Raw genomic sequence first — 26079 nt, forward strand, 5'->3', positions numbered from 1 at the left:
AAGAGGGCGCCTACGTGTAGAGTGGCTGGACCCCATCTTGATGCTTCCTGTAGAGTGAGGTGAAAGTCTGAGGAGAATCGCCTTGCCACTGGCAAGTACAGAACTGCTCATTGCCTACATCTTCATCCTCCTTTTCATAAAGTCTTGATTTCCCCCGCCCACCACCAAGCCGACTGCAGCACCCGGCACCAGACCTTTAAGAGCCCCTTAAGACTCCGCAGAGCGAACTGCCCTGCACTCTGCTCTGGTCAATGCCCTGGCAATGGGTTCCACTTGGCAGGGATTATTTTAAACTGCTACCTACCACCAATTCACACGACACCCGACACCGGCAGCCCTGCCCGAGCAGTGCCAGCCAAAGGCGAAACAGGTGAGTCGTAAAGCAAACTATGTTAAATGCAAAACAAATACTGGAAGAAAAATTGAGGGTGGAGCAGGGTGGGATGCGGTCATCTGACCTGAGAGGAACCCAACCGGTTACTGGGAAGGGTTTTACTTTGTTCTTCACTTTTCATAATTTTGTATGATTGTCCCATGCCCACTAGAGGTCACCATAAAGAGTCATTTTGCTCTAGTTCTAGTATGGAAAAAGCAGACACCTAAAAATTGGAGTGCTCTCTCTCACAAAGTAAAATCACTCTATAAGTTGTTTACCTCTAGACTTGGAAAATTTATCTTAAAAGCACTTACTGTGATTAAAAGCTCAAAAGCAGGGAGTTGTTTCTTTGCTAAGTAGCAACTAAATCCGGAAAACATCCGGAAGGAAGTGAGTTTCAAGACAGAATTGAAGGAGGTGATGATGGTCTTGAGCTGGCACAGAGAAAGAGCAGAGCATTCCAAGGAGAAAACTCTCAGATGTGGAGGATTAAAGTCTAAAGAAAGTTAATCTATTTGCTTGGCTGAAAGGATGGGGATCTCAGTTGCAGAATTTAGGTTTCATCCTATAAGCAATGGGATCCCAGAAGGTTTTACTAATACAAATGTTTTGATGAAAGCCTTATTTCAGGAAGAGTCCTTTTCTTTTTGGGTTATTCTAGGGAGAAAGCTGTTTCTGCAACCCAGGAATGAGAACCCCACCCCCAAGCCTTTGTAAATGATAAAGGTTCAATTCTGAGAAACACTGAGACCAAGGGCTTAGCAGAGCTTGGAAATGGATTTGTAATAGGATATGAGGACGAAAAAGTTTGCAGATGAGTCTAGAGAAGAGCCTGGCTTCACACCAAAAGTCAATTCCTCAGGGAGTTGTTAAAAATACTTTCAAGAAGCATCACAAGCCTCAGAACAACTATTTTGTTGATTATTTGCTCCAACATTACTGTATTTCCTGTGTTCTCCATCTAAAATCCCTTTAAAGTCTGTTGATTGAACCAGTTAAAGAAATATCACAATTTAAATTAAATTTGAGCTAAGAAAACAAATTAATTTGATAGCAACACAATTTCTGCCTCCTAGGTATATTTTCAGAAAATTTCTTAGAGATGAGTTTAAATCATTTCATTTGTTTCAAGAGTGATATTCCAATGATTTTAATATCATCAACCACTGCTACAGCAGCAACACCCAAATCATTTTCTTAAACAAAGAAAACAGTAAGATGCAGAAACAATTGGCTTGTCTGGTTTAGAAAGCATTCTTAAAAACAATTTTACTCCTTGGTATTTGGAAAAGAAGACTGTGTTACGATTTATTATTATACATCTACATTCTTTTCTGGATTCTGGATGATATTTAGGGCCTTCATATATAAATTTTTAGCATGCATTAAAATTTAAAGGCATCGAGCAGAATTTTAGAGTTTGAAACAACCAAGAGATTTTCTCCTCTCAATTTATCAATCCATTATTTAGGGAGGAGTAAGGAGGCTTCAGAGATGTGCCTGCAACTTGCCTGAGGTTCCTCCGCCAGCAGCATTGTGGTAGAGACAAGGCTAGATCCAGGTTTCCTAGTTCCAAACTCTAGTCTCTCCATCTCCAGGGCCTGCATTGCTACTACAACCTCCTATCGGCTCTCTCTGCACTCCTGTTCTTTCCTCCCCCGTGTGAATCCTGTACTATGCTATCAGTCAGCTCTTCTTTCTGTTCATTTCCATCAAGTCATTCCCCAGTGGGAGAACCAAAAAGGACTATACATCTACAAAATTACAATATTATAGAATTACAATCTCCCAGTATTATTATCTGTACAATAAAGTCCAAACTGGTTATTAGGGTCCTCCCTGGATTGAAATCCTGGCTGCACAATTTGCTTGCTAAGTGACCTAGAGCAAGTTCCTTAACCTCTTTGAGCTTCCGTGTTTTCTCCTCCATAGATAATGGTAGTTCCATCAAAGGGGTGATGTGAGGATTAAATGAGATGATGTGAGGGTGGGCTATAGTTTAGTGCATTACTCTGGGAAATCTCACTTTCTATATGGTTCCACCAACCCAAACAGGCCATGCTCATTGTCATTCCTGGATTCCCAATACATAAAAATTGGACAAGTGAATTGATACATCTGAAAATGTGACCAATTGCAAATAAGTAACCTGAAATGTCAAATATTCAGTGAAAAGTTGTGACCCTTATACTGCTGACTCTCTGGATTGAACACAGATTCCTCCATCATTTTGCATTGCACGACTGGATGTGTTCAGGGATTCTGAATACCCTGTCCTGAAGTTTTATAAATCGAAATACGATGTTGGCACTACTGGTCCTTGCAGCATACTTATCGCTCTGCTGTTAAATCATATTTCCAAGTGTTTATGTTTATACCTCAGTTTATTTCTCAGCATCTGCAGAACCAGTGAATGACTTAAAAAGTCAGATTTTTGAATGGAAACATAGCCTGCCAATGTCTCTAGTTTTATATAAATAAAAGACTCTAATGACATCGCCCACTATGCACAATTACCCATGTAGAAGGTAAAGCTGTAACTTTCAATGAACTGCCCTTAGAACTATCCCACCACACAGACCCTATTCTCAAAGGTGAGAAGCCATCAGAGGGACATGTCACCCCACCCCACACCAATGTCCTTGCCTTTTTTTCTGCTCCAGGTCACTTTATGCTCTTACTCAAGGAAAAGGAACATTATCTTCCTCACATTTCCAGCTTTGAGAGGGTCACTGTATAATCATTATAAGGGAGACAAATTTTACCTCTACCCTTTTAGGGTTTTCAACTGGGCCTGAGAATTAGATTTACATAAAACATATTAGCAGGAGAAAAGCATGCAAATTTACTTAATATAAGTTTTACATTACATGGGAGCCCTCGTAAGGAAGACCCAAAGAAGTGGCAAAACCCAAAGCCTTTATACTACCTTGAACAAAGAGAGGCAATTGTAGAAAAGTAAAATATATGGGGAAGCTAACGGAAGATAAGAAATATCGTAACAAGATGTGTTTGTACAGAATTCTCGGCCTCAACTTGCTCTCCTTGATGATAAGAACGGTACTTTCCTCTTGATATCGGGAGGACATCTTCCATATGATGGTTTTACTTCCTGCTCTTAGGAAAGAAAGGGGGGTGGACCAGAGCACCCTTCTTGTACCTGATGAAGTTTTTTAAATGATTTCAGCTCAAAATAATTCTCATGCCAAAATTCCATGTTTTGGGGTGGCCTCATCATTAATAGCAAAAATATTTTTGATGCCATTACAGAATGGCCATTCTTCTCTGTCATCTTCACCCAAACCTCACTCCTATCCTGCTGCTCTGTTGGATTGGGACGGCCCTTCCCACCACCACTACATGTCCCTTGCTCCTTACTGTGACAAACAGCCCCTTTTATGTGTACACGAGCTCAGCTTTCCACAAAAGTGCTCTTACTATCACCCTCATTTTCCAGATGAGGAAACGAAGCTTCAAGAAGTTAAGACTTCCTCAAGGTCCCACAGCCACCTACTAAGTGCTGGACCTAATTCTGAAACACAAAATCCATGTAGGTTCTTTTGCTTCCCTTCTGGTTCACTGCCAACTCTCCACTCTACCCAGCATTAAACGCCCCTGGGGAGGGAGGAACAAGTTAGGTAATACCAGAGGAAGCAGTCTGACAAATCTTGAATGTGGGTCATTCTACAAGATAACTAATCTTCAAAAAGCCACTTTCATATCCTGAAATATTTGAGGAGATGATATAATGTCTGATACTTGTTTCAAAATAATCAAAGGCAGGAGCAAGTGGATGAGGACATAGATGAAACAAAATTGGCCCTGAGTTGGTAATTGTTGAAGCTGGGTAATGAGGGTTCATTACATTAATCTCTCTCCTTTTTTATTTATTTGAAATAGTCCATAATAAAAGAGTAAAAATAAAAATTTTAAAACTTGAACTTCAGTTAAGCTTATTTTTGAATGTTGACAGTTATTCCTCCAGATTGGACCAAAATGCACTCTTTCACAGTATCTATAATGAAGAGCCCCTTCAATTTCTCCGAAGTGTAAAAAAGCTCAGCGTACATTTGACCATGACTATTAAAATTCAATACGCACACACTTAGTGGTCCAGCAATTTTAGCACCAGGAATTTATCTTACAGATATTGTTGCATATTTCACAAAGAAGTACATTTAAGGATCTTTGCATTGTTTTCAATAGCAAAAGTCTAGAAACAACCTAAATGTCCATAATTAGGAGACTGGTTATTTAAATAATAGCATATCCATGAACCTAATACTGTTGTTCAGATAGGCTCATGGATAACCACTGCTAAGCCAGACTGCTAAACAAAAAAGCCTAGGTCCTGAGCGATGGCCTAAATTATTCCTTCTTTATAGTAAAGATGTATAGATATAAATATAGATATACGATAAGATTTCTGAAAGGATACGTACAATATAGTTACGCGTGACTGTTTCTTCGCTGAGGGACTGGGAAGGTTGGGGTAGATATGAGACCTACTTGTTATTGGTTATTGTAAACCTTTTGGCCTTTTTTTTTAACTGAGTGCAAAAATTATGTTTTCAGTTTTGAAAAAAAATAGTTTGAAAAAAAAAGGAAGAAAATCTCAGCATCTATCCTCCTACCAAATTTTCTCCTCTCCTTTTCCTCGGGCCCATCCTTGCTGGGTCCTCGGAAGATAAAACCTTGTGAGATGAAACCTGAATGCTTGTTACTCCTGGAACCTATTTTATTCCTTAAAACTTTTGAAGAGTTCTTGTTGGGTCTTATCAGAGTAATGTAGCACTATGGGGCAAAGACGCAGCCTAGTAATCCAGCTCTTGAAGCCAAAATAGAGATGTCCGTGGCCCATGACCTCGCCCTTGGTGCTATGGTAGACGGCGAGCAAGGGGACCCAAACACTGCAGCACATCAGCATGCTGGACATAGGGAACTTGGCCTCCTTCTCTGCTCAGTTACATCTGGGACTATGCACCTGCTGATCCCTCTGCCTAGAACACTCTGACCCCAGAGCATCACGTAGCTGACTTCTTGTCAGTCAAGTCTCATGTCCAATGTCACTTCCTCAGAGAAGCCTTCCCCAACCATCCATTCTTGCATGTCAACTTATTTTTGTATTCCCTTATTACTATAAAATAATCATCTTGTTCATCCACCTGTTTCTTGTTTATCGTCTGTCCCCCCTACCAGCCTCTGCTCGTCCCATACGAGAACAGGGACCCTGGGTCTAGTTCACAGCAGTGTTCCCAGCTCCTTGAACAGTGCCAGGCTCCGATAACTTTGTTGAAGGACTGAGTGACTATTACTATTGATTAAAATAATGTTCTCTGAGTGCTGAACTGGCAGTATTAGTGTATACATATAGTGAATCTGGAATTCACCAACTTGGGAAATCCAGGCTCTGTCTGAAAAACAACTTTAATTTTGTTAAATGGTTGTCATACTGGCAGAGAAGATCTTGGCACTGCTTTCCCTCTGTACCTACAGTGTATGCCAGCTTCCTGGCATTTAAGAGCACTGCAGAAGCCTACTCATATAGTGGGCCCCAATCCTAAATCAGTGAGTACCCCTATATTCCTTATCTGGCAAGTGTTTTAGTTAGAAAAGTTCATGGAATCAGCTTCAGTCATGTCTGGGTCCCATCATCCTTTCCTTCCTGTCCCTGGAGGAAGGAGATAATATGGAAACAGACCAGGGGCTACAAGGAAAGAACTGTCTGCCATTGAACTGAACACTGTAAAATTGTTTCAAAAAAAAAAAAAAACTGTCCAGAAGGTTTGGATGTGGATTCAGGAGGTTCTGTGTGTCTTGGCTCAGGAACTATAGGAAATATACAAAGAAATGTAAAAGGCTGTTGCCCTGACGGTAGATTGACATCTCAGAGACCCAACTACTTGACTGGGTGCTCAAGATCAAGAGGAGAAGCTTTCCAGCAAAGCAGGCCTTCAGCCCAGAACAGGAAGGGGGAGAGCCAAGCAGAGAGAGTGGGATTCCCCGACTCTGCCTCTTATCACATCACAGGGCATATTCAAACAGCCTGAGAGATGCTTCTACTCATAAAAATCAAAGACATTCTCAAAATAAATTCAAGTTCCCCACTGTGTTCTATTCCATTCTGCAAAGAGGACAGCTGCTTTTGTCAACATTAATGAACCAAAATTCACTACTTTAGGAGTCCATTTTCAAAAACACCTGCTGTTCTTATCCTTCTGTCCCTGTAACAATCTATTTCCCTGCCCCACAACCCCAGCCCTAACCCATTCCCATACCCAGTGCTGTTATTTCTGTCTGAGGAAAGATTGGGGCTGGGGTTGACTGAAGAGAAGCTTATGGTATTCCTGGAAATGATCTTATTGTAGATACAACCAAAATAGCACTGGCTCTGCACTTAATAATTGATGTACTCTTCAACAGCAATTGCATTTTTCTCCAAGGTACAGGATTTAAAATACAGACTATTTTTCTCCAGTTCTTAACTAGAGATCAAATAATCCAATTCTGGTGTGTGTGATCTCATTACCTTTCTATGGCAAAAACCCCAGGCATTTTGCCTCAGTTTTTCCTGAGACATACGTTGTTACAGGTTAGCAAAGAATATGTTCTTAGTGGAAAACTGAGAGCTACAGCAATCTGGAAGATTTGCAGTCTTTAAGGAGGTTTGGAGCAGAGACGGTTAGGTTGGTATAAGTCTGTCTCAGGCCTGCGACAGAGAACAGAGCCAATAGCTCAGCAGAAAATGCTGAAATGAGTGCCCGCTGTATATCTATGTGGTGGTATGGCCCAGAAACATCAGATCCTATCCCCAGGTAGGCCCTTCCTATGCCTGCAAGAGACCTTGCCTTCTGCTTCACATTTACTAGTACATTAAGTCTTCCAAGTAGGATTTTTTCTTTCCAGAGGAAAGTAATCACAAATAAAAATCTTATAGCAAAGGACACTGAGAAGCTTTTTATAGCCTTTCACTAGCTTCTAATGTGATGGATGAAACTGCAAGAATAATTAGAGCATATGTCAGTGTAAATCTCCAAAGAAAGAAGAAAATAGGCCTACCAAGTTTCCTTGGATGATGCCAAAGCATTCTCTCCTCTAGATACAGTGTGTATTTAACTTAGAGCAGACACTCAATGACTTTACCAGTGGTCTATCTCAATAGCGACAAATACAGAAAGGGAAAATTGTGAATATGAATTCCATTGAATCAGCAGTAGTCAGGGCTTGCAATTTATAATTCATTGTGATTTAACCCTAGTCACCACCTCAAGAGTGATATTTATATTCTATATAGATTAAACATTGCTGACACATCCCCTTACTTATAGGACCCTTAAAGAAACTCCAATTTTAATGGTGCCACTCAATCAATCAATTCTCTCAGACTATGAAAATGCAAGATATACAAGTAATAGTACCCATTCATCTGATTCCATCACTATGGGATTCCCTAGAAGAATGTTCACTCTGCTTTCCTAACTTGGTGCCATCCTTCCCGGAAAATAAGACCTAGCCGGACAATCAGCCCTAATGCTCCAAAATTTTTGCTCCAAAAGACGTATTAGGGCTGATTGTCCAGCTAGGTCTTACTGGCCGGGAAACACGGCAAATAATCGAACAGGCACATAGGAGAGGTTGGTGTTCGTTATCCCTTCAGTGGGCACCCCATTTCATCTCTGCCTTAGCAATCACCTTGTTAGTTGTTTAAGGTATTTTTTGGATGTTAAGTTGTAGTGATTTATACTGCAAAAACCAATTGGGGTCAGAGGGACTGTAAGGGATCAAATGAGAACTACTTGGAATAATTGGTCCCTGTTCAGAATTTGACTGAGAAAGGATTTTGCCATCATTGAATTTGAGGTCAGTCTTCTTGGTTTAACAAATACCGTTAGAACTGAACATTACAGGGGTGAACAAAGAAAAAAGAACCTTCCTGAGAGGGTCACTAGAAAATGTGGGAAGGAAAGAGCAGTGACTGCACCCTGGGGAAGGGGTGGACTCCAAGTGAAGAAGGCAGTGGCCTCCAGAAGCCAGCTGGCATTCATTGGTGACACTACACCTAAAGCTAGCAAGAGATCCAGCTCCATGGAAGAGTATAACCAGGTTTATCAGGGCCTTCAGAAGTATTCTTTGGAGAGTCATATAGAACAGAGAAAAAGGTAGAACTTCCAGGACAGAGAAAAAGGAACACCAGGAGGGACATTTGGAAAATTAGATGCAGCTGACTTGAAGCCCAGACAATGAGTGTGGAGTCAGTAAATTGGAAATTGAGGAGAACTTGAAAGGGCCAGAAAGCCACCAGGGTGGCCAGGCATCCCATGCTGGTCTGAGGGGCAAATGAGGGCTCATGCCCAGGAAGGTCCTGGAAGGATCTCAGATTCCCATCAGACCCAGCAATGCTGCCCACCCCCACCTCAGATTGAGGGATGGAAATGAGACCTTGAATAATCCCAGGTCTGCTGTAATGAAAACTGTGCAAATCGTGGTTATCTTAAGACAAGAAAACTGTGTTCTGTTACCTCACTTTGTCTATGCTGTTTGGAATAATCTATACTATTTTGTGTGTTTGTATGTGTTTTATTTAAAAGGTTTTTCTATAAAAGCTCAGTCTATGTTTGTTAAACTGAAGGGAAAGAGATTGTTGGCCATACTTGGGTTTCAGGGTGACAACAGCAGATATAAATTATTTTAAAAACACCATAAATACTACTCCCTTTTCCTTTGACCCAGGCTTTTTATTAAGCACAGAAAATGGACATATTTTTATGACATTCAAGCCTTTTCGGCTTTAGGTTTCCAACTTACTCCAGCTCCTTAGGTATTCTGGTGATTCCATCTTTCCTTCCCTAGCAATAGAATTCTCATTTTTACAAGCTCAGAAACTCAAGGCAAATGTCATAGTTTTATTTTATAAAATGGCAGTACTCTTGTATTTGGAAGGAAAGAAATGGCTGTAGGAGCTCAAGTCTAAAGATGAAACAGTAAATGTGATGAGGAATCTAGTGGTGACAACCCATGGACGTCAGTCCAGCCAAAGCCCATTTAAGCAGCATTAAATATAGAAAGCAGAAGAAAGAATGACCATCAAAGTATGCAAAGAAATTAGGAAGCCAACATGGAAACAAAAGTAGGCCGATGCAAAAGTATAGCACACTTTACCTTAGGTTAGGACATAGCAGAGGATGAAAATATATTTGAGCACACCCAGTGGTCAGATCTTGGTTTCTAATATCATTCTCCAATGAAAGGAACCAGGGCTCCTTAGAAAAATTGCTGATGCTAAGACTAGGGCAGGAAATATACACGATGAGCCTGGAGTCTCTTTTATTGCCAGAAAGTAAGTAAGTGCTAATAAAACAGGACCACCACAATGATGGCAGTATGTCAAAGGAACAGAGAAGCCAACTGAAAGAGTTTCCAATGGCTAAAGCTGAAATAAATTGAGCAAAACAATTAAGTCGTGTTGGATTAGAAACCAAAGTATAAAATACATACCCATGAGTGCATATTAATATAAATAAATGATTAAATAAATAAATGGGGAGGAAAAAACAAATCTCCCATGCAGAATAATTCTAAATAATTTGTGGTAGTGCTCCATCCTCAAGGAAGTGGAACGTAACTCCCCATGCCTGAGTGTAGGTTGCTTATAGTTACTTCCTCCCAAACAGTGCAGTATAGAAAGGTGGGGGCGGGGAGAGAAGAGTTACTCTATAAGGGAGGAAACTGGCAAATTACCTCAGCCAGATGATCAAGGTCAACATCACCAATGATGTATTAATGGTGATGAGAATGGCAGTTTACCTCTGTTTTCCTCCCCCAAACCCATAACACCAGTCTAATCACGAGAAAAACATCAGACAATTCCCAATAGAGGGTTATTCTCAGAAATACCTAACCAATACTCCTCTAAACTATCAAGGTCACAGAAAACAAGAAACTGTCCCAACCAAAAGAAACTGAAGGAGACATGACAGCTAAATGTTAATGTATCCTGGATGGGTGGCCAGGGACAGAAAAAGTTAAAAAAACAAACTAAAGAAATCTGAATAAACTATGAAGTTTAGTCAGTGACAAGGTATCAGTATTGGTTCATTAATTGTAACAAATGTACCACCCTAATGTAAGTTGTTAATAATGGGGAAACAGTGTGAGGCATATGGAAACTCTCTGTACTACTTTCTCAATTTTCCTGTAAATTGAAAACTGTTCTAAAAATAAAGTTTTATTATTTTCAAAATGCATTTGATTTCAAGAAAAAGGTAGACACAGATCAGGTTCATGACAGGTCTCAAAGAGGAAAGGTAAGTGTTAGAAACACGTTTAGTAGTAGTTGCCTGAGGATCTGACTGTTCTGCAATCGACAGGAATGGTCCCTGCGCCTGCCCCCGCCCCCGCCCCCATTCTAAGTGTTTATGCTCCCAAGCATGTACATGCTGCCCACTCTAAAGCTTCCATCCTTTTTCAGTTGCCCAGAGGACATTTCCACCTGGATGTTCCACAAACACCACAAAATGAACTTGTTCCAAAGCAAATCAATGACCATCTTTCTTTCTGGTCTTGTTTAACTGTACCACCACCCACCTGCATTACTTCTGCCCAGCTTTATGCCTCACAATGCTGTCCCATAAGCATTAGAGAACAGCTGTGTTTTAGGAGCAAGCTTCCCGAATTGATTCCTCAGTGCCCCATCAAAGCATGTGTACCTTTTCCTGTCTCAGGCCACTCTATTGTTGGCTCTCATTCATTCTTTGGTTCCTCTTCTGCCTGACCTCTCCACTCTGACATCCCAGCCCTTTAGATTTGCCTTTTGTCCTTGACTTTCATAAATATCTCACATTTCTCTGTCCTGGCATTTCCTACTGACAAACAAGTGACATTCCCCTGTTGGCATCCCATCTGCAGGACTTCCTGTGGTAGGCAGCCTGTAAGATGATTTCTTGGGTAATCCCCTCCTGTTGAGTGTAGACTGAACTTAATGACTCATGTCTAATGAAAAAAATACAGCAAAAGTGATGGGGTATTGTGGGGGCAGAGCCCCAGAAAGTAGTTTCCAGGCTGTCAGCCTCACATAGACAGGTGCTGGCTCAGGTAGTAAATGGCTATCAACTGTGATTGCATGGCCATCAGCTGTGGCTAGTTGGCCATCAGCTGTAACCAGTGAGCCATTGGCCACTAATATAACTGCTGTGGCTGTGCTAGCAAAGAGAGAGAGAATGGGGGCTAGCAAGAAGATGGCGGCTGGGCTGGCAAGCGTGGATGGCGGTTTGCGGACAGTGTGGATCCAGCCTCCAGTGAGAGTATAGTGCCGCCAGAGAGAATATAGTGGTATGACTCCCCTACCTATGGCTCCGTGGGTGTTCCTTTTTGGCCTCACCATATCCTGCGTTCTTGTATGGGGAGTGGGAGCAGAGACCCCGCAGGCCTCCCTGCATGACAGGTATCATTTCTAAGATTAGGTTACAAAAAGACTAACTTCCATCCTGGGTGTATTTTCTCTCTCTCTCTCTCTCTCTCTCTCTCTCTCATTTGCTTACTCTGAGAGAATCGAGCCTTATGCTGACTGCAGCCTCAGCCAGCGAATTGACTGTAGCCATGTGAGAGATCCTGAACCAGAGACAGCGAGCTAAGCTATGCCCAGATTCCTGACCACAGAAACTGAGATAATAACTGTTGTTTTATGTCACTAAGTTTTGGGGTCATTTGTTACACAGCAATGAATAATCAACATGCCTCCCAAACCCTTGTGCCACCTTCATGGGCAACTCAAATTGGGTGTAGCCAGTGTCACACATGGATGTCATTAAGCAGAGCCACAGATCCAGGGCCACACAAAGGAATGAATGGAGCTCATGAGTAGGCAGAACACTTTCCTGTCGTTAGTTCAGGTTAGTTTGGGAAGCCCTTTCTCAGACTGGCCAATCTAGGCTGGCTAGTTGCTATAATTGCATCTGATTCCTTCTAAGGCAGCCAGTCAAGCTGTGCAAATTCCTAATGGAAATACATCATTTCTTAACCTTTCCAGCTGTGTGATGGACGCTGACTGAGCAGTCTTCCTCATCTTAAACCCGAATAGGGAGACAGCATAGTTACAACCATCCTCCCTTCCTAACTCTGACGTGCAATAGGATCATAAGTGGTTATTCACTGCAGAATATAAGATACCTGTGTCAAGAGTACAGTCAGAGAGAGCACTGTGGCATCTTTGGGAAGTTTGGAGCAGGTGAGTTCTGGCTCTTGGTATGGCGCTTGCTCTGGAATAATGTTCTTTGCAACCACTTCCAGGAAGGAGTGGTCAGCCCCTCTGGAATGAGACACAGAGGCAAAACAAGTTGGCAGAGCTGGGGGCCCATGCTTCTGGTTTAGGGAAGGGCAGGAAGCCAAGTTGTGGTCCTCGTGGTGACACAGATACTGGACTGAGCCTCCATCTATCACTGGTTCCAAACACAGCCAGGAGAAGGCAGAAGATACAAGGCCTCCAGAAGGACAGAGATCCTACACTTATAGTGGGGATTCTTCACACTCTCAGGCTGCCTCCCAAAGCCTCCCGGGAAAGTGGGAAAGCACGCTGGGACGCTGCCAAGATTACCACTGCTTAGTGTGTATTCCAAGCTGTACTTAATTGCAAAATCACCTTCAAGACTCAGCTACTTTTGAATAGCATATCATACGTACTCTGGCTGCTCTATCTCCTCTTCTGGGCTCCAGGACCTAACAAACTACAGTTTGTAAGGCTTCCTGAATGAGGGTATGGTCAGGCATTTGGATAATAATTCATGTGACAATTTTCCCTTCTCTGGAAACAAGTCCAATACACTGGGGTGGCACCCAGGGGTCCTGTCTGTTTCTCCTTCCTGCTACTGGCTGGGGCTGAGTATTGGAGGTTGACCTTTGGCCCAGCCTGGAACAGCCACATTCTCCTGCCTGTAAATCTGGAGCATTCAATGAATCAGTATTGAGCCTGTAGGTTTAGGGAGCTGAATTCAGAGTATTTCCCTAGAGATAGTATCCATGACCTCTAGCTGCTGAGGCCCCTGTAGCTATGCTAGTTCCTGTTCCTTCCAAGACTTGATTGTTTTGCTCCTTTTTTTTCAATTCCAGAGAAGCTTCCACTAAACTCCCAATAATATTTTCTTGCAACTAAAAGAACCTTAACTAACACAAACTTCAACATGTATTTATTGGGCACCCTTCATATGAAGTCACTGTACCAGGTTCTAGGGATTTGGGATGCAAAGATGAATTTTTACTTTTTTTTATCCTAAAGAGTCTCATAGTTGAATCTATATTCCTTGAACTTGGTCTCAAAGTGCTAAATGTGGGCTGACACAGCGTCTCTTCCCTCCTCCCTGCTGCTGAAATCTGGACAAGGCAAATGGCCCAGCTTCAACCAGGGAGATAAGATAAACCGAGGGGATGAAGGAACTACAAGAGGAAGGCACCTAGCCCTTGCATGACTTCAAGAAGCAGAGTTACCTGCTGACCTCCACAGTAATCTCAGATATTGAGATGCAAGGGAGAAATCAGCTTCTTGGTTCTTTGAGCCACTGGATTTTGGGATTTGTTTTTGAACAGGAACTTAGAAATCCCCTCTCTCCACAACTAATACAATCACCTCTCCATTAACAGAGACACTGTGTTGTCACGGCCTAAGGTGGCTATCCAGGGTACAGTTTCAGCCGGGGCATGCTGATTCTAGCAAAGGCGACCGTGGTTCTAGATTGGAAACTCCTCAAGCCATCAAAGACCCAAACAGTTCCTGGATTTTACAGACTATTCCTCTGGTCTGATTTCTCCCTTTCCCATAAGTTCCCCTTGATTGACCTCCTGAAAAAAAAAAAAAAAAAAAGCTTTCTATTCAGCTGGACTGGTTGCAACCTTCATTTTCAGAAGTTTAAGGTCATCTTTCTTCCTGTGTCTATCTTCATGCAAGACTTGTGCTAAAGACAGATGCCTTCAATCTTGTGGTGGTGCTACTTTGTCTCAGAATCTGGAAACACTAAGGCCCTAAAATCCTGTATTTTGACACTGCTGGAAGAGAGGGGAAATGCTATATGGTTATTAAAAAGAAAAAAAAAATGGCACCTGTAGTAAAGCCTATCATCCAGGCCTAAAGGTCAACCTAAGGGGACCTAATACTCCATGACATACAATTGAATTACCAAAGCCTGAACCCCCTTGGGTCTCTTAAGGGTGAGGCATGGCAGATGCATTGAGTTCTATTACTTCTGCATTTCAATTTCAACCTCTCCTTTGCCAGAGAAAGAGCTACCATGTCAATCAATGCTTTCCCAGGAAGCCAGAGGACCCACAGACTCCAAATGCCACCTGAAGAAATCCACAGCCAGATAACCCCACACTGACCTAGAAATCAATGCCCACACCAATAATAATACCAGTATGATACCAAGGTGCTCCATCACCCAGACTCAGTTCCAGAGAAAGGCAGGTATAGGTGTGGCTGCCTACACTTATATGGTTGTTTGCCCTGCTGGGTAAGACCAAGAGTCATAGCACTGCTTCTGTCTGACACTTCTCTGGAGGCCTCCAGTTTCCTGACAAGATGATTAATGCATTCCTTGGAACTTCTATTCGCCCTGCCAATACTCAGTGTGCTCTGCCATGTGAACCCAGACAAATCACAGGCACCCTGACGACAGCTGCATTCACCCTCATCTCTGGGCACCCTGAAAGAAGGCCTGGGTAGAATTTGTTTCCAAACTCCCCGTATGTCTGGACTATAATTTGTTTATTTTGTTCATTCTTCCATTAAACATTTATTGAGAAATTCCTATGTGCCAGGCACTGTTCTATTACCTAAGGATATGGCAATGAACAAAACAAAGTCTCTGTAGCTTGGGAGCTTACATTCTAGTGGAGAAAGGGAAATGATATATTTAAAAGCAAATATAGACATTCTACAAAATACCTGCCAGTATTACTCAAAACTGTGAAATAAAATTTCATGATCATTTTTTAAAAGTAATTATACAGTATGTTAGAAGCTGATGAATGCTATGAAGAAAAAGTAGGGTCAAACTGGTGGGGTGCTCTTTTAGGTAGGGTTGTCAAGGAAGGCCTCTGCATTCAGCAAAGACCTCAGTGAAGGAAAGGAATGAGGTGCGAGGATTTCTAGAGAAGAGGGAAGGAGGAGTGTAAAGGTCCTGAGGTAGTAGCAACATGCTTGGAGGAATACTGAGGTTTGCTTGGCTTTGTCTCCCTCCCTCCCTTCCTCCTCCTCTTCCCACCCTTTTTTCTTCCCAGCCTCTTTCCTGTCTCCCTCCCTTTCTTCCTTCCTTCCCTTCTTTACTGAAAAAGTTTGTTTTAATGATCAGTTTGGAAGGAGAATGGCTAGATGTGGTCCTGAGACTATGCTCATAAGCAGCTATAAGCCCTTTCAGGCATAAGTCCTCTTGAGCTCCACTGTGTGACAGATAGAAAGATGGAGCTAATACAGGCTTGAAGAGTCCCAGGAAGGTATTTTGACTCAAACTTCAGTCCTCTCCCATATTTCTCTCCATTTTTCTTTTTCACACACACAAAAAATGCTGTTTCTTGATAAATAAAAATGTCAGAAATCTTTTGTGGAGTCCTAAGACTTCCTCTCCCCTGTTCATTGGGGCTACATTCTTAGTGGGAGTTCATTATGCAGAGATACTATTAATACATGATAAAGACTCATCCTTCCATGAGATACATGAGCTCCTTGGTCTCATGGCTCTCTAGGCAGCACTCATGTTTGCAGGACCCAAGGAAATTACCTAGTTCTCTTATAAAAAGGAGCTTAGCTTTAGGAGACAGACCTAGTCATGTCAATCCTGGCTTTACCACTAATTAGCTGTGTGATCTTAGGAAAATCACCTACCCTCTCTGAGCATCAGTTGTTTTCATCTATCTCAGCAATTTTCAGTCATTTTGTTTTGTTTTGTTTTCAGGTTGTAGAGCCATTTGAAAATAAAATAGTATGCAAAACCTTAATGTATAAATAGATAAATCACACCCTGCTCAGGCTGAGGGAGAGCTTGGGGAGCACAGAGCTCTCCCCACTAGGCTTCCCCTTTACTCCCCCTGCATCCTACCCCAGGCAGCCCCCAGAAGATCTCCACAAACTAGGTACTTCACAGGGCGCCGTGTGAAGATGACTGCTCACCCACAGGAATTGGCACAACTTCACCAGCCCCTGGTCTTAATCCTTCATGCTCCAGGTCCTCACCTTTCTTTAGGTGCCAAGGGACATATAGCAACCTCCCACTCTTTGGGAAATTGAGAGCCAAAAGAGGGAAAGCCCTTCTGCATCTGCCTTTGCCCTGTACCCCAGTTTCTATTGCCAGTCTGAGAACTTGCCAGTTTCCCAAGTGATTGTGATCAAGAATAACCTCACTCATCATATGATTCTGCCTCCCACTCTTTCTGTTTTCTTTTTACAAGACCTTAACTCTTGGCACGTGGGTACCACTGATGTGAAACTGCCTACACTGTATATGAAGCCATGTATTTAAGAAACACCTGAGGAACTTCACGCATCTGAACGTCCCCTTTAATCAACTGGGGTCGTCAGGCGAGTCACATAATGATTCTGTTTATATCGATTACATTGATTACATTGAAAATGATAATATTTTGTATATATTGGGTTAAGTAAACTATGTTATTAAAATTAATTTCACCTACTTTTTTTTAAATGTGGCTACTAGAAAATTTTAAATTGTATTACGTGGCTCGCATTATTGGGCAGCGGTTTTCTAGACTCTAGGCTCTAGAAAGACATCCTGAAGCAAGGAAACAAAAAAGCAGGGACATTTAGGGAACCTGAAGTCTTGCCCTCAATAAAGAGGCAAAGGTTAACAACACCCCTCTTAGCCTTCCTCCTCTCAGAAATAACTCAGATGAAGGCTCTCTACCCATTTGCTTGTTGGAAGGTCCTAACAAGTTCAGGAGGGTCCTGAAGATGGGAAGCTGATTCCCCTGGGGCAGTCCCCTTTACTCACAGCGGGCCTGGAACTGGCCCCACCATTACTGACTCCTCCAATATACTCTAGTGCCCACCCTAGGTTACTTGATGGATGATTAGGTTCAGTTACATATAATAGACAAAACCCTGTGAAAATCAATAAACAGAAACCTCATTTAAAATGATACATAGCATAGGGTAGAAAAGAGAACTTTCATGTGCATGTCACTCAACACACACTGCTGACCCCAACAGGAAGAGATGTACCTTGCATCTCTGACAGGAAGTGATACTGTTTTACTACTTTAGCAAGGTGAAGAAAAGATTTCTCCTTGCTCAGTAACAGTTCAGCCAATGGGAGACTGCCATAGTTCAGCCAATGAAAAGTCACTATACTTTGAACTTTCAGTTTCCTCCATTGGACTCTTTACAACAGCTTCTCCCAAGCCCATAAAAAGAAAGGTTTGTCTGGCCTTGGACTTGTGTGGTGTTTGCCATTAGACCTGCATGTCATAAACTACAATTCTTTGTTGTTCTGGAAGAAACCCATTTTGCTGGAGAAATATATGGCTGTCTATTTTTTTAAGGTCAACATCCCATAACAGTAGCATAAATAAGACAGAACTTAATTTCTCTCTTAAGGAGAAAAACAATTTGAGAGAAGTAAAGTTCTTTCTTATTTTGCTACTGTTTCGTGAACTTAGTCTATTATATGCAACTGACAGCCATCTTCATCCATGAGACAATGCACTAATTAGGGCCGGGAAGCAAGATAGAAGGAACCCAGGTCCTAGATGACAGTGGAGCTACCATTGGTTTAGAGTTTCATGGTTCAAGAAGGCTATTATAATTCCAGGATCTAGGGCAGGCGGAAAGAAGTAAGGTGAAAGGCAGGGCATAAGACCTTTTCCTTCTTTTAAAGGAGATTCCTCAGAAGTACTACACAACACTATTTGCATTTCATTGGCCCGGTTACATGGTTACAACTATCGTCAAAAGAGGATGGGAAATGCCTTTTAGATAGATGAATTGCTGCCTTGAATAAAATCTACCACTAAGAAGGAAGAGGAAAATGAATGCTGGAGGAAGCAACACATTTTTACCCCTTAGGTTCATGCTGATGACCTCCATGGCTCTGCAAGAACCCACAGAATGATACTGCAGCTTCTAGCCTGAGCACGTGGGTAAAAGATAAACCACAGAGCACTGACCCTCCAAAGATCTCCCCCTGGGTCTCAAATAAAGGGGGCATAGAGTTAATCAAGTCTGTGCACAGAGGCAGGTTGAAAACCATCTCTAAGGCAATCCTGCCTCAGTGGCAATTGGGTGTAATGGTCCCTTGTGCCCCACATTTGACCACAGCACAGCTGTCCCAATCGATGGCTTTATTTATTGGCTTATGTAACCAAACTGCAAGAAGAGCAGGGGCAGCTGGCCTCAGGAACAAATGGAGTCAGACACTCAAATGTCACCTCCTCTCTGCATCATCTACATCTTTCCTTCCTGCTGCAGACTGGCTTCTGCTCAGCTGGGAATTTGGCTGCCAAATCAGCCTCACATCTTCCACCAGAATGGAGCTGCACCTTCCTCCCTCTCTCTGGCTGGAAATTTTAAAATGCCAGGGGACAGCTCTGATTGGTCCAGCGTGCATCACGTACCCTGTCCAGACACGGGTTGAGTGAGGTGAACAGGGGGAGGAGGGGTCTGGCGGTGATGGACAAGATAATGCCCATTACAGTCAGTAGTGGGCGTTAGCTCTGTAGAAACCTTCACTAGAAGGAGAGGTGAAAGTATGTAGAAGAAGTATTTTCCCTTTGTTGTGAATTTCGCTCCAATTTGATGTTTTCCTTTTAGCCGTTCAATAAACACTGCAAAGCACCCATTTTGTGCTAGACTCCTGTACCTTTCAGAATTCTTTCTTCTGTCACAGTAACAGTTGATCAGGTCAGTTTTTACTAAATCCATTTCAGTCCTAAAGATATATTAATACTTCAGCCTCTTGATAGGATTTAAGTATTTCCCGAGTCTTCTCAGTAATACCTGCTAATCTAACCACTTCTCTCCTTGAGGCTCTTACTCAGATGGCTACTGTCAGTTAGTGAGGGCTCCTTGCTTGTAAATAGCGGAAGTCTGCTCAGATCAGCTTAGGCAAAAAGGATGATAGAACTTATGCGTCCAAAAAATGGCCTTGGAGGGACTGAGATATGGAAATGGAAGGCTGTGAGGTGCCAAGGCAGTCATTTTCTCAATTTTTCAGTGTGTTTTCTCTCTCTCTCCTACACTGATGTTCTCTGCTTTATTCTGCTTTCTCTGCCGATGAGCTTTCTGCTCATGAAGAAGATAGCTGCTCCCCACCTCACCATTCCAAAATGTGTTATGTACTTGTACATCAAGTACACCGACTCCCAAGTATCTGTGCCATCCCTAGATTCTTGAGTAACTGACCCACTTGAGTCAGGGGTCTTCCCCCGTTTTTATTTTTTTTTTAGGTTTACTAAATTTATTTTAAAAACCATAAAATGTTTATATGTTTTATTTAAAATTTTTTAATTAAAAAATTTTAATTTTATTTTAAGGGTCTTCCCCTATTCTGGTCAGCTATGGTCAGGGGAACAGGTTCTCAAATGATAAACACAGCCCTAGTCCCAACTATGTGCAGGGGGAGGGAATGCTGGTAGGTTCTCAGAGGATGCAGGTAGGTCCTGGCCTTATGCTGTTAGAATCTTCCTGAGAGCTTTCTGTTACAGATCCCCAAATGTGAAGAGAGTGTTACTGAACACCAAGGACCACCCTGTCCATTTCTTGCCTGGCTACTTGACAACCAACTAATAATTGACCTTGACTAGCCCATATTTTGATCAGCATAATGATTTATTTAGGGCTTACAGAGAGTAGAGGCCTCTAACACTCCAGGTCCAGGTGATGATAGAAGCAGAAAACAACTTTGTCATGAGATCATCAAGATTTTTAATCCCAAAGAATGCTGTCCTCAAAGTGAATTCTCAAGTGGATTAATGTCACTTGATTTATGGATTTGTGACATTATAACAAGAAGAGACATGTGGAAAAATGCTAGATTCTTATCTCACTCTACAATTTTCCCCTTAGTGATCCTCTCCACTTCTATTATTTTAACTGTCATCTCTATGGGAAAGACTCAGAAATCTATACTGTAGTCTTCCTCGCTACACTCAACTCTAGGTATATTTCCAACTACCTTGGATATTGCTATAAGTACACCTATAAGTACACAAATTCATTATGAACGAAATAAACTACCTTTCCCCACAAGCTTACCCTTCCCACATTACCAAACAAGCACTCAATGGCATTTCCTTTTAATTACTGCCAAGCTAGATGCCTCTCTGTATCCTCTCCATCTGTCCCCTTTCTCCAACCCCAGAACTGCCCCCTTTGGGTAACCACTCATGTTTTATCTGGACAATTGCAATGGCCTCCTCACTAACTTCCTTTCTTTTTATCTCTCTGTCCTCCCGTCCACTTTCTATGCTAGAATCAGATTATCTCATTAAAAACATCCACCTAGTGTTGCCCCCTGCACAAAACCTCCTGATCACCTACAGAGTCAAACCCAAAGCTTCTTAGCAATCAAAGCTTTTAAGATTTTTCTAGCTTTTGCTTGTCCAGCTTCATCTCCCATTATGTGCCAGGCATTACGCCTCACCTCCTCTTTACACCCTATTAATGTCAATTTCTCACCCTTCCTGAAACAAGTATTTTCCAACCTAGGTGCCAGAATGTATATTCCAGGGCACTGAACAGAAATGTGATATGCCATAATGGAGCTATGCATGAGTGCTAACGGAGCCCAGAGAAGGAACATCCATCAGCCTTCCTGCTTGGGGAAGAGAGGTACTTCCTAAACCCAGAGGAGGAATTGCCAGGTGGAGTCAAAGGGGAAGGCACCAGCAGATTCAAAGGCTAGGAGATGGAAAGAGCACTGGAGCAGCTTCCGGTGTTTAGCATGTCACTGTGGTGGTGCAGAGTGTGTGTGGTGGGGGAGGGTGGCAGGGGACTGGCAGTTCCAGCCCAGCTGAACTGTAGAGGAGGCAATGGAGCATGTTAGGGGAGTGGCTTTAAGAGATTTGCAGGACAAAGAGATCCCTCAGGAGTATAGAAAGAACCTAACAAAATGCAAGGCTTTGTCAGTAATTCAGGAGAGAAATGCTCTGGGAGAGAACTCCGCAATGTCCCTGGGATTGAGGGGCAAGTGGGGGATTCCAGAGAGAATCAATGAGTTGGAATAAAAATGAGGGAGGGGGCGCTCGTACACTGGGAGGGATGTCAAGGACGAATCTGGTTTCCTAAATGTAATAGTATGACATCGTTAAAAACCAAAATTCAACTGAGTAGATTTGAAGATCTAATTGACTTTATTAAGCAATTCATAAATCGAGCAGCATCCCATCTAGCAACTAAATGTGCGCTCTGAGGGGTTGTAGAAAATGGAAGGTTGTTTTAGGAAGAAGGGTGGGGCTTGGGAGCTATTAGCAGAAGAAAATATTATTTTTAGGCCAGGTCATCTACTTTTGGGGGGAAGGAAATAGCAAGGATTTTATCATGCAGATTGCCTCTTCTTCCTAAATGGGGATGAGGGTGGAGAGGGCCCACGTGACAGATTGCCTTAGTGGTGTTGACCAGAACATTCCAGACTGGTTGTTTAAGATTACCTTTCTGGTAAAGGTCAAAACTGCATTTAAGTCAGATATTAAGTCTAGGTTTGGTGTCATGAGCTTTAGCACAAGTGACACCATTGTGGGCCTGTATTTTTCTCTTTAACAATTTGATGCCTACCTCCCCAGATAAAATGTGGGAAGCCTCTAGTTTTGTACCTGGTACATGGCAGGCTTTCAAGAGGGTTTAAAGATTACAAACCATGTTCGATAGATTGTATGATATGATCCTCAGGGATACAAGGGCAGACAGCTTACAGATGTGAAAACTGAGGCCCACGGGTTCCAGCTCCCTGTCAGTGGGGGGTGGGGCTGAGATACCAGACCAGGCCTTGGACCTGAGACCTGGAGCCTTCCACAATGCCTGGCGGCCATTGTAAGAATTTCCAACTGGAAATTCTGGTTGTTGAAATTCCTTTAAACAGGGTATCTTGAATTACCCTCCCCAGAAAGAGTCCAAGAAATGAAAGAAGGGTAATCACAATTACAATGGTACATGGTGCCAATCCTAAAACGGTGATTGGCTGTTGAGAATACATTAGATAGATAACCTGGTGGGGTAGAGGAGGGAGGGCCTTAGGGTTTTAATTAAAAACCATTAACTTTAGCTAATAGCAATGACAATGGAAGCAGATGGTGATGGGGGCACTTAAATTGTAAATAGAAAACAGGAGGGTACCTTGGATGTCCATTGTTACATGCTAATGAGGTGGCGCCACACAAACAAAAGCCAAGGGAGAATTTGGAGGATGTGTAAGAAGTCAGCGTGGTTGCTGGCAGTACTGGGCCCAGAATTAGGATGTCTTCCTATGCTCTACTTGGTTTTGTGACCTGGAACAAGACCCTGTGCTTCCCAGGACCTCTGTGTTTTTTTGTTTTGTTTTTTTTTAAATAAAATGTATATAATCAACTCTAGGTTGGATGGCTGCCATCTACCATCCAACTTGGCAACCAGATTGTTGATCATCTTTTTTCCTAGTCAAACCAAAAAAGAATTGAAAATAATTACTTGTAGTTTCCTACATGCACTGCACTCTAGTTAGAGGCTTTTCCTGCTTTTATTCCTTATGCGTGTTGTAAGTCTTCCCCAAGCCTCCATATGCCTGGAATCTGTGGTGACACTTAATGAGGTCCCTGCCCTCAGGGCTCATGTTTAGGTAGGAGATAGGCCATCTGGGCAGACAAGAAGCTGGGTGGGATATGTAGGCAAATAACTATACAATATGGCGGAATGGGACACATGTCGCACAGATCTAACAAGAGCTGTACAGACATGGGAACAAAATACTAAGGGAGCCAGTGGGGTTGGTCCAGGAAGCTTCACAATGATGTGGTCTACAAGCTACAGATGGCCTCCCCTCCTGACTGATGACTACAAGTTAATGGAAAGCCTTATAAAATACAGATTCTTTTACCCCTTCCCCAGAGACACAGATTTTATAGGTCTAGGGTGGGGCCTGGGCGTCTAGTAAAACAACAACAAAACAAATTTTCGTGCCCGGTGTTTCTGTGATCAGCCAGGTTTGGAGCCCGTTGGAGCAATGGGAGGGACAGGCCCAAATAAATCATGCTATTACAATAGAGTGGTATGAAGGGGTGTTAGTGCTCTGGGGAGGAGGTTGTGTTTAAGCTGAGAGGTTCACCCAGTGGAAAAAGATGGCAGGCCAGTGTCACGCAGGGTCTCTGGTCTCGCTCCCTGCATAAGAATGCAGGACATGGTGAGGCCAAAAAGGAACACCAATGGATCCTTGGATAGGTAGTTCATACCACTATATTCTCTATGGCAGCTGGTCAAGACACAAAAACAAACATCTGCCAGTACCCCAACGAGTGGTCTTCCTACACCCCAGTCTTGCTGGCGGCCAGGTGAGACACAGGAAGTAGGAGCCACACAATCCGCAATCTGCCACCTGCTTGCTAACCATCCTTGCTAGCCGCAATCTGCCATCTGCTTCTCTGCCACCCAACCAACCCTTTGCTAACAGCAACCCACGCTTGCTAGATCAGCCACGGCAGTTATATCAGTGGCCGATGGCTAACTGGTTACAGCTGATGGCCAACTAATTCTAGCTGATGGCCATCTACTCCCCAAGTCAGCACCTTTCCACGTGAGGCCAAGAGCCTGGAAACTGCTCTCTGGGACTCTGTCCCCACAGCAAGATCCTGAGAATATAGGTGCAGAGGCTGAGGCCCAGGAAAGCCCATGCCCATTAAAGAGCTGACGGTGTCTCCAAGTTGGTGGCGTACATGAGGAGAAGGCTGGGATATGAGACAGAAGGGGAAGTTGGGGACAGATTGCAATGTTGTACTAAAGAGTCTGGACTTGACTGTGGACATACCAGAGAACCAGCAAAGATTATTTTTATGTGCACGATACCTTGATAGAGTAGTATAAGCTCTTGTAGCCATTGTAGGGATTTGGTTATTCCTTCCCTCTCTTGGATAAATCAATGAATAATTCAGAATGCAAGTGAATCTAAGTCAATCAGCAATTTTAGAGCAGAGTATGAAGATTCCTGTCTTAAAACCATCTCTCATTTGGACAATTGAAAAAGCTTTTTGTAACTGGACACCTTGCTTCAGTCCTGCCTTTCTCACATTTGTCTTTCTTGCTTGCTTCTCAGAGGTATTTCTAAAATGCTTGTCACATAGTTGCTTAAAACCCTTCTGTAGCTCCCTGTGGTCTCCACACAGTAAACCAGCCTCTTAACCTGGGGATTCAGGTGATTCTGGGGACACAAGCATTCATGATCTGGGGTCTTCTTAGAGTAGTTTTTTGAGTTTGTTTTTCTTTTTTTTTCTTTTGGTCTATGTAAACTACCTTAAGTTAATTGAAGCCAAAAAAGGGAAAATGTGTTGTTAAGGAGAGAAATGTTTCATGAACCTGGGGTGGAATGACACTATATCTCAGAAAGGGACAGGAATCTGAGGTGCACTGGAAAGTTGGGGAAGTTTTCTGCCTTTCTCCTCTGCCTTAATGTCTTCCCCCATCTCTTTCTGCCCAGCATCCTGTCTGGCTCCAGGATTGGTGCAAGGAAAAGGGCAAGCTGGACACTCAAGAGAAATTACAATCTCTGGACTGACACACTTAGCTTCAGAAAATTCTGCTCTGCGATTTTTGTGTCTATGTCTTTGTTCCCCCCTCCCTTAATTTAAAAAATGTTTTTGATGAAAATACATTCTCATTGTAAAAAATTTTGAATTATATGTAAGCACACCAAAGAAAATTGCGTAATTTTTCACATGCCTTCCACTTCTTGCCCTTAGAGGTCACTACTGTTGGGTGGCAAGATTCTAGCCAATCTTTTTACATTTATTTGCCTACGTATTTATACTACAAATATCTAATTTTGTTTTGTCCTATATGCAATTATACCATATGTAATTTAATCCAGCTTGTGCCTTTTCACTTAATACTATATTTTGTAACTTTTTTGGTCAGTCTTTTCCTCCATTTCTTAGACATTTAAATTCTTTCGCAAATGTTCAACCTTGTCTCTGTGAACAAATAAATTTTAAAATTGTGTTTCTGTACTTGATTCAGGAAAGAAGATTAGGGCTCCTCTACCTGGAGGTATAAACTCATGTATCTTTAGAGTCCAGAGAGAGATGGCAGAGGGAACACAAGGCCATATCCTTGGGACGCTTATAAATCTTGGTTAACCTTTACCCAACATTTCTTCTCAAGTTGCTTAATGTTTACTTTTTTCAGTTGTTACAATTTTGTTATCTGTTATCTCTTCAGTTAATCTTTCAAAGGCCTGGACAACCTCAGTCCTCAGATTTCTCACATTTGGATAATTTCAGGTTCCTACAAATCTCCAAGTTCCCATCATCTGGAAATCTCACAGGCCTGAATAATTACCTCTCTCAAGCTCTTCAGCCTAAATAATTGCCTCTCTTAGGAACCCCCAAATCTTCATCTGCTTGTCCTTGACTAGTATTCTCTAGGGCCTGGGTGACCTCATCCTCCAGGACCCCCAAGACCTCAGACATCTGGAATATCTGAAGTGGGGGCCTATACACAGGAGGAGTCCTCAGGTAATAATACTGCCTCT

At 42.5% G+C, this 26079-nt stretch overlaps 1 long non-coding RNA gene across 2 annotated transcripts; it reads left to right on the forward strand.

Moving 5' to 3' along the window:
• The first annotated feature begins 247 nt into the window (after positions 1–247).
• LOC141571529 (uncharacterized) lies at positions 248–25462 on the forward strand. Of its 2 annotated transcripts, none has more exons than XR_012496311.1 (2): positions 248–370; positions 25027–25462. It is a non-coding gene; the product is annotated as an uncharacterized LOC141571529 (long non-coding RNA). The 2 variants fall into 2 exon arrangements; XR_012496312.1 differs by lacking the exon at positions 248–370 and adding an exon at positions 21040–21200.
• Positions 25463–26079: the final 617 nt, after the last annotated feature.

Source organism: Rhinolophus sinicus, linkage group LG05 (assembly GCF_036562045.2).
Source record: "Rhinolophus sinicus isolate RSC01 linkage group LG05, ASM3656204v1, whole genome shotgun sequence".
Classification (NCBI taxonomy): Eukaryota; Metazoa; Chordata; class Mammalia; order Chiroptera; family Rhinolophidae; genus Rhinolophus; species Rhinolophus sinicus.